The following is a 12571-nucleotide window of genomic DNA, read 5'->3' on the forward strand; positions in this document are numbered from 1 at the left end:
AAGACAGGCAGAGAGGGACAATGATAGGGACAAAGGGAGGAAATAAAGATGAAGGAGAGTAAGACAGGCAGAGAGGGACAATGAGAGTGAGACAGTAAGGAAATAAAAGATGAAGGAGAGTAAGACAATGAGAGGGACAATGAAAGTGAGACAGTGAGGAAATAAAAGACGAAAGAGAGTAAGACAGGCAGAGAGGGACAATGTGAGTGAGACAGGGAGGAAATAAAAGATGAAGGAGAGTAAGACAGGCAGAGAGGTAGGAAAGAAATAGGTAGGAAATGAAATAGGATAAGGGCATTGAGACAGGCAGGAAAGGACAATGAGAGTTAGACAGAGGCAAAAAAAGAGGAAGAAGTAGAGTGAGACAGGGAGGAATTTAAAGATGAAGGGGAGTGAGACAGGTAGGGGGACAATAAGAGGGAGAAAGGGAGAAAACTAAAGATGAAGCAAAGTAGGACAGGCAGGGGGACAATGGGAGTGAGACGGAGGAAATAAAAGATGAAGGGGAGTGAGACAGGCAGATAGGGACAATGGGAGTGAGACAGGGAGGAAATAAAAGATGAAGGGGAGTGAGACAGGCAGATAGGGACAATGGGAGTGAGACAGGGAGGAAATAAAAGATGAAGGGGAGTGAGACAGGCAGGGGGGACAATGAGAGTCATACAGGAAGGAAATAAAGGATAATGAAGGTGAGACATGCAGGAAAGGACAATGAAAGATAGACAGATGAAATAAAAGAGGAAGAAGTAGAGTGAGAAAGGGAGGAAATTAAAGATGAAGGGGAGTGAGACAGGTAGGGGGACAATGAGAGGGAGAAAGGGAGAAAATAAAAGATGAAGCGCAGTAGGACAGGCAGGGGGACAATGGGAGTGAGACGGAGGAAATAAAAGATGAAGGGGAGTGAGACAGGCAGATAGGGACAATGGAAGTGAGACAGGGAGGAAATAAAAGATGAAGGGGAGTGAGACAGGCACGGATGACAATGGGAGTGTGACAGGGAGGAAATAAAAGATGAAGGGGAGTGAGACAGGCAGGGGGGACAATGAGAGTCATACAGGAATGAAATAAAGGATAATGAAGGTGAGACATGCAGGAAAGGACAATGAAAGATAGACAGATGAAATAAAAGAGGAAGAAGTAGAGTGAGACGGAGGAAGTAAAAGAGCATGAAGGAGAGAGAGTGAGACAGTGATGAAATTAAAGAGGACGAAAAAGAGTGAGGCATGGCGAAAAAGAGCGAAACAAGTATAGTAGAAAGAGAGACCAAGAAAAAGAGTGGGAGGAAAAAGATGTGAGGAGACAGACAGAGAAAATGAGAGAGATGGGTGGCAGTGATTTGATGCTCTTTTCTCTCTGATTCAGTAGTTCAGTCTCACTGTGAAGAAGCGTGACTGTATGTGTGTGTGATTTCCTGATGTAATCGGTTGTTGGAGTGTATGAGCATGTCCTGTGTCACTAGTGGAGCGTAGCAAAAGCTGTGATTTACAGGACGCTGGAGGTTGGGGGGGTGCTGTACGTGCTGTGAGAGAGGCAGAATATTGGTTAGAAGTATGAGGATGTTGTGACCAAGGCTCCCAAACCACCGTAAATGACATCTCCATTGCCATTTCTCATACTGAGCTCAAATGCACGTAAAAACCTCCATTTCTACGACAACGTCAACATATGCAACTACTACCCTTCAGCCAATGATGCTCCTCCTATTTTATGCGTATTTAACAAGCAAACTATTTTACGACAAGTCTCTTTTTCAGTCGAATAACAAAGCGCGGATCCCGTTGCTAGTCAGCAACAACGTCCCGCTGCGCTTGAATTATTTACGTCAGAGTTCTGACACAATGTTCTGACTAGATTTGCCAGACTTTACATCAGCGAGCCATCCGTTGTGACATCAGCACTCAACCCGAACCAGACATTTGGCATTCTACTAGCGCGTGTCATGCTTATCTGGCTAGCCTCCTCCTAATGTCTGTCACGCTAAGGTAGCCGCCTTCTCTTTTTCTGTTCGCTCTTCTCCTCCATGACATGAATACAAATGCGCTTTAAAAAACCCAAGGCATCATTTCTCCCCCACCCCACCCCCACCATCCCTGCATCTTTGTGTGATAGGCACCTCTAAATGAATTTGCAATCATCTCGGCGGCTAGGCGCACGAGGCTGGCGCACACATTTCCACCTATTCAAAAAGATATTAGTGCTGAGAATACATCGGAAGGCGAGGCCATTCAAAAGAAGAGAGAGATTTCTTTTAGCTCTCTTTCTCCTTTATGGCTCGCAAAAAATCCCCGCTGACCGTAACGCGTCTCATCCCCAATGAAATAATGAAACAATTATGACCGCAGACTCGTATCTCAGAATTAACTAAACTGTCATCTGACTAAATGCGTTTTATGTTTGCCGTGAGATATTAACGCAGCCATAATTTATGCATTGGATATTTGACAACTGTGAAAAATAAATCCATTTATTTCCTTTGGTGCTTCTCTCTGGAGCCACATCCCTCCAACCCACCGATCAAATCCCCACCCCTCCTCCATTCCTTCTTCTCCTCCTTCGACAGTCGATCTCCGAGGCCTCTTATTCTCTCCATTTTTCAGCCCGAGCCCTTCCGATCTCGTTCCCTTGTCTCTTTCTCATCGGCACTCTCTTGGTATTTATTGCTAATGTATATAGATGGATCTTAGGACTTAGAGACTGAACAGTGGTACACATAAGTGAAAGTTACTCAATTTTACATCTAAAACATTTAGATTCTGTTGAACGTTTGCAAGTACAGGTGTGTAAAATGATCTGTTGATAATTGTGCACCTGCGCAGCACCTGCTAGCATTGCTTTTATACGTAATCCTCTGAGAATCATACAACATAGCTATGTATGGTCGCAGGTTTAAACTTTCAGAAAAAAAGGGGTCACTGGGATGGTACCTTTCAAAGAGGTCCTAATATGTACCATATACTGTAACTCTGAGGTACCGGTATTTTCTGAGAGTGTATCAAGTGTGAACTTTTTACATAACTATAAATGGACTACAGCATCGAAGCTGAGGTTTGGGGCTTGAATGAAATTGTTAAAGGAAAACACCACCGTTTTTTAATATTTTACTATGTTCTTACCTCAACTTACACAAATTAATACATACCTTTCTTTTTTCATTGCATGCACTTAATCTTTGTACAGCGCGTTGTGAATGTGTTAGCATTTAGCCTAACCCCATTCATTCCTTAGGATCCAAACAGGGATGAATTTAGAAGCCACCAAACACTTCCATGTTTTCCCTATTTAAAGACTGTTACATGAGTAGTTACACGAGTAAGTATGGTGACACACAATAAAACTTTTGTTTGGAGCCATAGGAATGAATGGGGCTAGGCTAAATGCTAACACAACACAAAACTGTGGTTTTCCTTTAATAATATCATCAATTACTGACACAAAATGATAAAAGCCTTGTTCCCATTAAGTTTAGAGGTATCTGATGGTGATGGTTAAGGTACACATCCTCTTCGGCAACAAATAGTCAATAAATAACTTAATGAACCTTAGGTCTACACACCTCAGCACATCAATATTCATTGTGCAGGCGCACACGTGTGTTTTTTATTGCATTTTACATAATTCAAGACATGTTTTAATAATAAATTATGCAAATATGTCAGTGAATCATCGACAACCATACTATCACCAATTACTGGACACAAAATGATATGAGATTTGTTCCCATTGTGTTTAGAGGTATTTGATGGTTAAAGTACACACAACAAACAACTTAATGGACCTAAGGTGTATACACACCTCCTTTTTATTTCATCGTACGGTGAGGTGTGAAGGAGATCTGGCCCTGGTCTTTCTCATGAACTCTTTTGCTAGCTTCCACATGACGTCAAACAAAACAAAACAAACAAATGAAAAGTACAGGAAGTTTTGTGAAAACCAGCTATAGGCAATCGTTCTGTAGTTCAATTCGAAATTGAAATGAAGTGATCTCTGTTTGCTGTACATAGGTTTACAATAATACAGTTTATTACATTATGTTATACATCATCATTTATTTATGCATGCATGCATTGTGAAGTCCATAAGACAGATAAATGGGATTTTGTACAAATGAAAGGGACCCCCAGCTTAAGTAATAAGCCGCGAGAGACCATTCATTAAGGCAAATTAAGGATTTTAGGATGGTACAATCAATTCAAACTCTATTAATGGTCGCATCCCTGTAACACACTCTGTAGTGTATTGATTTTAAACTTTAACACAAAAATGTATATACACTGTCAGAAAGAAAGGTACAAAACTGTACCTTTTCTGTCACTGGGGTGTTACCCTTTCAAGGTTCATTTTTGTATCTTTATGTTGTACCTTTTGGGGTGCACCATTATATCCTAAGGCAGTGGTTCTCAAACTTTGTCGGCATGCACCCCCCCTTATGTAAGGGTGCTCCAAAGAAACTTCATCACATTAAACATTGTAAAACTTAAAATTTAAATTAAACAAACATATTAAATTGTCCAGTGCTGTTGGTTAGTAGCCTTATTTGTCTGAGTTTAAATTACAGAGAATTTATGATAAATGAATGTATTTTATAAAATGTCATGAAAATGGGGGGGCCCCTGGCACAATCTTGCGGCCCCCAATTTGAGAACCACTGTCCTAAGGACCTATCGTGTACCTTAAGGAACAATTTTGTACCAATTAATTTTAAGGGTACAAAACAGTTAACTGTACCTTTAAAGGTACTAGGGTTGGCAAAAGATTAATCGCGATTAATCACATACAAAATAAAAGTTTGTGTTTGCATAATATATGTGTGTGTGCGCTGTGTGTATATTATATACATAAATACACGCATAGAAAAATGCTATTTAGGTATATTTTTTATTTATATTTATAATATATTGGTTATATATAAAATGTATAAATACACACATAGAAAAAAGCTATTTGGGTATATTTTTTATTTATATTCATAATATATTGGTTATATCTAAAATATATAAATACACACATAGAAAAATGTCATTTAGGTATACCGTATTTTTATTTATATTTATAATATATTTATTATATCTAAAATATATAAATACACACATAGAAAAATTTTATTTAGGTATATTTTTTATTTATATTTATAATATATTGATTATATATAAAATATATAAATACACAAATAGAAAAAAATTATTTAGGTATATTTTTTATTTATATTTATAATATATTGGTTATATCTAAAATATATAAATACACACATAGAAAAATGTCATTTAGGTATATTTTTTATTTATATTTATAATATATTTATTATATCTAAAATATATAAATACACACATAGAAAAATGTTATTTAGGTATATTTTTATTTATATTTATAATATATTGATTATATATATATATATATATATATATATATATATATATATATATATATATATATATATATATATATATATATATATATATATATATATATATATATATATATATATATATATATACATGTAAATGTTTCTTAAATGCAAACATTAACATATAAAATAATTACACAGTGCACACGCATAAATTATGCAAAAAACTTTTATTTTGTACGTGATTAATCGCGATTAATCTTTTGACAGCCCTACAAGGTACACAATAGATCCTTTTAGATACAGTAATGTACCCAGAAACATTGTAGTATGTTTAATATACATGTAAAGGTACAAAACGGAACTTTAGGGGTCCAACCAGTGACAGAAAAGGTACAGTTTTGTAAAAAAAAATTGACAGTATATAATAAAACACGACCATACATATTCAATGTGCAGGCACTGGTGTGGGTTTCTTTGCATTTTACAAGGCTATGATAGGTCATCCAATCAAATTCAAACCCAGTAAATTGTTTTATAAAGCTAATTTAAAAATACATTATGCATAAATCATCAATATCATCATCAATTACCGACATTAAATAATAAAAACTTCCCACCACTAAAGCACACTTCATATCTTTCAACGAATGAGTATCATGGAAATGAATAATCGTAACTCTCACATATTATTCAATCATATTAAAATTCAAGACACACCAAACAATCGCTCTCCTTGTTAAAAATTGCTCCGTCCAATCTCCCCGAATTTTTTAACTCAATGTCAGTCAGTGACTGGTTTGTACACATAGAGACTGCTTATGCGTGTCACGTCGGAGATGATTGGATAACCTTTGGTGTGAGAAAGACAGAAAGGAGAAAATCACTGCAGGTTTTCGGAACAGCTGGTAGTGTAAAAGCAGTCTGCTGCCATCGTGGTGGGCACAGACTGAGAAATCCCCGCAGGCAGGACAGATCCGCCCCCCAAAAAACACACACACGTACCGCTCGAACAATTGCACACTCCACTCACTGCTGAGAGTGACAGTTTTGACAAATCGCCACGAAAAAACTCTTGTTGCTTTGCAGCCATTGTGCACGGTGAGGAATCAAGAAAGCAGAGGAAATGATGAGAGAAAAGTAACAGTGAGGAAAGGAATGGAGAGAGTGAGCATAGAGGAAGAAAGGAAGAGGAGATCACTGAGAGCAAGTCATTTCTACACTTTCCAATGACACATTCCTAACCATCTACACCCCCCTGCTCTTACCATATCCATCTCATCTCCCTTAGACACACGGACACGGTTTTCAAGGACTAAGTAACAGACCCACAGCTGGTGCGCGAGCGCTTTTAAGGCAACCCTCACGTACACACCATCCAGAAATAACCATAATAACAACAGCACACAGTTTGCAGCCACCGATCGACCAAATTCGCCCCCAGCTCTCACAAACAAAAGAGTAGGTGATAGTAACCCGGTACAGTAAGGCAAAAAGAGTAACGTGGTGCTGAAGAGAAAGATACTGTATACTCACCCCCCCTCCCTTTTTTCTCACTCACTCAAGAAGCTCCCGTATACGAGTCTCCTTTTTCCTTTTCTCGCTTTCCCTCACACGCAGCGGCCGCACAAAAACCCGTTCGGGATCATCTGGGTTTTCATCATTTGTTTCCACTCTTATTTCTCTCCAGGCTTTTGTACCCTCCCTTTTGTCCGTGCTGGCCCAAAAAGTGCACACACATCCACACAAAGGGCTGCTCTTCCCCGCAGTAACCGGTCCCCTTCAGCATCTAGACACTAGGACAACATCAAAGCAACTTGGGGGGAACACTTCAGGGGCCCATTGTCTCCGGTCTGATCGCTTTTTCTCGCCTCCGTCCCCCCTCCGCTTTGGAAGGCACTTGGTACGGTCCGGGCATTCAAGCCGAGCAGCTTTCACACATGCAGGGGAAGCTTGTCTCAGGCAATTGCTGACAAGCTACAAACAAGGCAGCCATCCCCCTTTCCCCGAGCGCACGCATGCACACGGACTCGTGGGTTAAACTTTACTATTTTAAACCGACCATCTCACTTTCTTATTCTCAGAGTTACAGTGTTAGGCTTGGCAGTTACTTGACAAGCATGAGATATCAAAAATATAGTGAGGTTTATGTCTACAACATGTATGGAAAAACCTACGGTACTTTTGGTTCTGCCAGATACAAAATCGTTCCCCTTTCGCTCTTTCTCCCAATCTCTGTTACTCGTGTAGGTCTCAGGGAGTAAAAAAACACACACGAGAGGGGGACGAGAAAAGTGAGAAGGGTACGGGGGTCGGATTCGTCGTCTCGGTCCTATAGCAGTAGGGAGAGAAACTGTGGAGAAAGGGGGGTCAAGGGCCGTGAAAGTAGGGAGAGAGCGAGAAAGGGGTGACGCCGGGTGGGGGGAGGTGGAGGATTAAGAAACAATAAATCTTTAAACTGAGATTTGAAGAGTTGTGGGAGGTTAAAATTATGTTGCAACGTAAAGCAACATTTCCAAATATTCACTGAAAGAAAGAATCGTAGAACAAGAGATCCTAAAAAACTTGAATTACTGAGGGAAGGAAAATAAGAAAGAGAGGAGAAAAAGGAGGGGTAATGGCTGGGAAATAGACAGATGTGTCAATCAGATGCAATTGTAAGCAGATGGGCACAAGGAGACCAGCAGCCTCTTTTCCAGTTTAACCAAAAACTGTCGCTAAGCTTAGAATTAAAGGTCAACAAAAACACAGATGCGTTTAATCGAACTTGTTTCTTTCGAAGACGTTACCGTGTGCATTAAAGGAGAACTCGGGTTTTATCTTACTTTTCAAGTAAAGAAATTAGTAGCATTTCGACAAATCTGGTTATTGTAGTCCCTATCAGAGTTCGATCGTATCTATGGTCTAGAAAAAGCCAGTGGCGGCTCGTGACTTCTCTTCTGAGGGGCGCAAATTCAAAATATGTATTCGGAGTGTTATGTGAGTTCCCCGTGTTTTCAAAATATGTGTTTGTTGTGTCATGTGAACCATGCGCAATCACGTGTTTTGTTAAGATAAGTGCCTGCTGCACACGCGTCAAAACCGTTTATGATAAAAGAAACGCTCACGTTAACAAAATACAAGCAAGACACTCCCTTAACAGTAAACTCTGATTACGCATGAGATTATGCGAGTAGCTGGCAAACGTGAGTGTCTCTTTCATCACAAACCCCTCAAACGCGTCTGCAGCAGCGACTCCTCCTGACAGGACACGTGATCCACATAGGATCATTCGACGAGTAGAACACATATTTTGAAATTACGAACAATACACATGACAGACATGTTGTGACGAACTTCGCATTGAGCGCCCTCGAAAAAATAAGTCAAAACTTTTTTGTTTTAAATGTTAACATGCATTAAAGAAGCCAAGCTAATATAAAAAATATGTAATAAATATATTATAATTGAGGCTATTAATAAAATGTGCTTTGGCGGGCAACTCCTGCGGGCACCATGTTGGAGACCACTGCATTAAGCTGACGTTACTGTGTAAAATGAATGTATACAATGTTAGCTACAGGTCCTTGAATTCTAGCCTGACTGCTAAAAATCTCCGCACAGTTGTGATCTATGCTCGTCATCTCCCCTCGCCTCTAGCAAACCAAAACTTTTTATTTTCAACAAGGTATTTGTTTCAGTTTAGCCACTAACCAGACTAGCGACACTAGCGATAAATAATACATACCAGAAGTTTCATTGATTCAGGCGCGTAAATGCAACAACGTGTGTGCTGTCTATTGCACTTACATAAACGTAATACATAAATGTAAACAACTTAAGAAACACATTACAACAACGTAATATAGACGGGTTGCACGGCGACGTCACTAACTGGTTGCGCGCGCAACCGAGAGGCAGAAAGAAGAGAAGTGCATTGTGTTGAATGCTAGTAGCGGTGTCTCTAAGTCAAAATGCCAAGGAATTGTTGCGTGGAAAATAGTACCAACAGAGTCAGTGCTGGGTGCCTGATGTTAACATACCAGTAGATGCGACTTTTATATAATTATAAAATTATAATTCATACATGTTTCACAGTAACACTGCAAAAATAAAGACAGAAAAACAGATCCAACTAAAATCAAGTCTTGTTTATATACAAACAATAAAGAACGCTTCAATAATTAAGGTTGTTGCAGTAGCGGATCAGCTCACCAATCGGGCTTTCTGCCTCCTGGATGCGCGCGCACCCTGCAATGTTTGTAAACTTGCAACCCCTCTATTAAAACATAACATAACAAGAATAATCTATGTGAAAATATTAGTTAATACAACAATCTTTTCTTAAGTTAACTAAGTTGTATTAACTCAAAATTTTAAGGCAATCGGATAACTTCTTTTTTTTAAGTTAAACCAGCAAATCATCAAAAAGTAAATGTACATGCAAAAACAACTAGCGAGCTCAGCTGCCATCACACCATTAGGGGTTGTTCACATATCGCGTCTTTTGCGCCCTCAAGTTTGTTAATTCAGATGTAGACGCGTGATATGCACGCTCATAATGGAAGCACCGCGGTAGCGACACACTCGTTTTTCACATTTAGTTAAAAACATCAAAACTTTTCAGAATGCCGCAAGTGCACCGTAGATCATGTGACAAGAACCTACGCGCCTAGCGTTTTCCACACGTTTTAGGCGCGACATGTGAACGGCCCCTTAAACAGAACCCAAAAATGCCTTTTCGGAAATCTTTCACACGACACGTGTTGTAAGAAACAAAGAAAAACATAGAAAAGCTTAAAAACAAACAGTAAACTGTTTTCCTCGCAAGAGCCCAACTTAATGCATCCATGTCAGTATGCAGTCCAAGAAATCTGTGACAAATATACAGTTCTGTTTGTGCAGTTTGAAACAAAATAAAAATGTTGGTGGTCGGTGAAACAAAATAAAAATGGTGTCTGACGGAGCCATAACAAAAAGATCACTCTTAAAGGAAAACACCACCGTTTTTCAATATTTTACTGAGTTCTTACCTTAACGTAGATGAATTAATACATACCTATCTTTTTTCAATGCGTGCAGTTTTAGTTTTTGTACAGCGCTTCGTGAATGTGTTAACATTTAGCCTAGTCCCATTCATTTCTATGGCTCCAAACAAAAGTTTTATTTCATGCCACCATAATTACTCATGTAACTACTCATGTAACAGTCTTTAAATAGAGAAAACACGGAAGTGTTTGGTGGCTTCTAAACTCATCCCTGTTTGGATCCTAAGGAATGAATGGGGCTAGGCTAAATGCTAACACATTCACAACGCGCTGTACAAAGATTAAGTGCACGCATTGAAAAAAGATAGGTATGTATTAATTAATCTAAGTTGAGGTAATAACATAGTAAAATATTGAAAACCGGTGGTGTTTCCCTTTAAATGTTCCATATCCTTACAAATGATGTGGCAGCTGATCTGAAACCAGTTTGCTTATGCTTGTTTAAAGGGATAGTTCACCAAAAAATGAAAACTCTGTCATCATTTACTCACCTTCATGTTGGTACAAACCTGTATAAATTTTTTTCTTCTGATGAACACAAAGGAAGATATTTTGAGGGATGTTTGTAACCAAACTGTTCCTGGGCCCCATTCACTTCCATAGTATTCTTTTTTACCTACAATGGAAATGAATGGTAACAAACATCCCTCAAAATATCTTCCTTTGTGTTCATCAGAACAAAAACATGTATACAGGTTTGTAACAACATGAGAGTGAGTAAATGATGACAGCATTTTAATTTTTGGGTGAACTATCCCTTTAAGTAGACGCAGTCTGTTAAGTCATTGACTGACTGGTCAACAAACCCCGTTAGTTGCAGACGCAGCCCGCGAGTAAAGGGTTAACAGTTAAACGTCTGGTTGCTGGTGTGGAGGGGGTGGAGTCACGGGACCGGCTTCCATTGAGAATTGAGCTGCTTATGATTGAGCCGAACTATTCACAGCCCGGGGGGAGGAGGGTCTCAATTTCGCATTTACCTTCCTTTGCATGCAGTGTCGAAACTGTCACATTACGCATATATTCTCATGGCTGGCGCTTTAATAGATATCTGTAAATGTGTGAAAACATTCCCCCTGTGTGGGTGCACATTATATCGCCTGTAAAATAATATTTCTAGTATCAATGAATGGTTGATACAGTCAAATACACAATAAAAGATTATTTTAAAAGACAAGGCTTTTTAAAGAAACCTTGCATTTATTATTTAACAATCTCATCTGCCATGTCAAACCAATAATTTTGCATAAAACTGGTTTTGATTCCGTCCAAATATGGAGTGTTTTCCTTGTATTTTTTCTATACTGAAATTCTTTGGTGAATCTCTCAATGGTTCAACCCGTAAATGGCAATAAAACAACAGAAACTTGTTTTTTTGGATTTATTGGCCTTTTGTTACAACAAAATTGGAGTTCTCTTCCACACAGGTCACCTATAAACAGAAACAAGGAAAATACGATGAAAGAGACAGCCAGATACTTTTAACAACAGCGTTGGGAATATTACTGTAATTAGAAATGTTATAGAGATACATTAGAGATGTTTAAAGCCTCTTTTTATTGGATAAGAAAAGTAATCTATAAGTTAATCTGTTATATTAAAACAGATTACAGGCAGCTTTTGTACACAGTGAATCTTTATTACCTCTATATACTTATCTGGCTCTATAGTGCAATGAGATAAATCTGATTTACAGTACTGTATTTACATAACCAGTGCAAAAAGAGACAATTGTATTTCATCCCATTCTATTGTATTATTACAGGCCATGGCACATTTGGGCCGCGTCCAACAGACGTACGAATGCTGAACTCCACAGCCTGAAGGAGAAACGGACACCGGATAGCTCTGGGACTTAACACACATGGGACGAGAGAGATACGCTTCAGCCAGTGTTCCCCTGCTCAGTCTGATGACATGCAGTTTCGTCCTGGATGCCGGGACACTGCGTCCATCACGTCATCACCACGGAGCCATGACGGGCGTCCTGAGAGCAATCATATCACAAAAACCTTGACGTGGAAGACTGTGTGCTGTTTTATTGGGATATAAGGCAAGGATGTGCTGTAACATCTAATATTTACACTGTAAAAGAAAATGTTGGGTTGTTTAAAGGGACACTCCACTTTTTTTGAAAATATGCTATTTTCCAGCTCCCCTAGAGTTAAACATTTGATTCTTACCGTTTTGGAATCCATTCAGCCGA

General features: G+C 38.9%; 1 protein-coding gene and 1 long non-coding RNA gene across 2 annotated transcripts in view; one reads left to right on the forward strand and one right to left on the reverse strand.

Moving 5' to 3' along the window:
* bcl9 (BCL9 transcription coactivator) overlaps window positions 1-7268 on the reverse strand; it is a 141401-nt gene extending 134133 nt beyond the window's left edge. The window contains exon 1 of the mRNA XM_055204597.2: window positions 6878-7268. The gene's annotated coding sequence lies outside the window, so the exon portion shown is untranslated. The remainder of the gene's footprint in view (window positions 1-6877) is intronic.
* Window positions 1-12571, forward strand: part of LOC129444174 (uncharacterized) — an 81200-nt gene extending 68629 nt beyond the window's left edge. The window contains exon 3 of the long non-coding RNA XR_012365630.1: window positions 12131-12571. This is a non-coding gene — a long non-coding RNA (uncharacterized lncRNA). The remainder of the gene's footprint in view (window positions 1-12130) is intronic.

This window comes from Misgurnus anguillicaudatus, chromosome 3 (genome assembly GCF_027580225.2).
Source record: "Misgurnus anguillicaudatus chromosome 3, ASM2758022v2, whole genome shotgun sequence".
Classification (NCBI taxonomy): domain Eukaryota; kingdom Metazoa; phylum Chordata; class Actinopteri; order Cypriniformes; family Cobitidae; genus Misgurnus; species Misgurnus anguillicaudatus.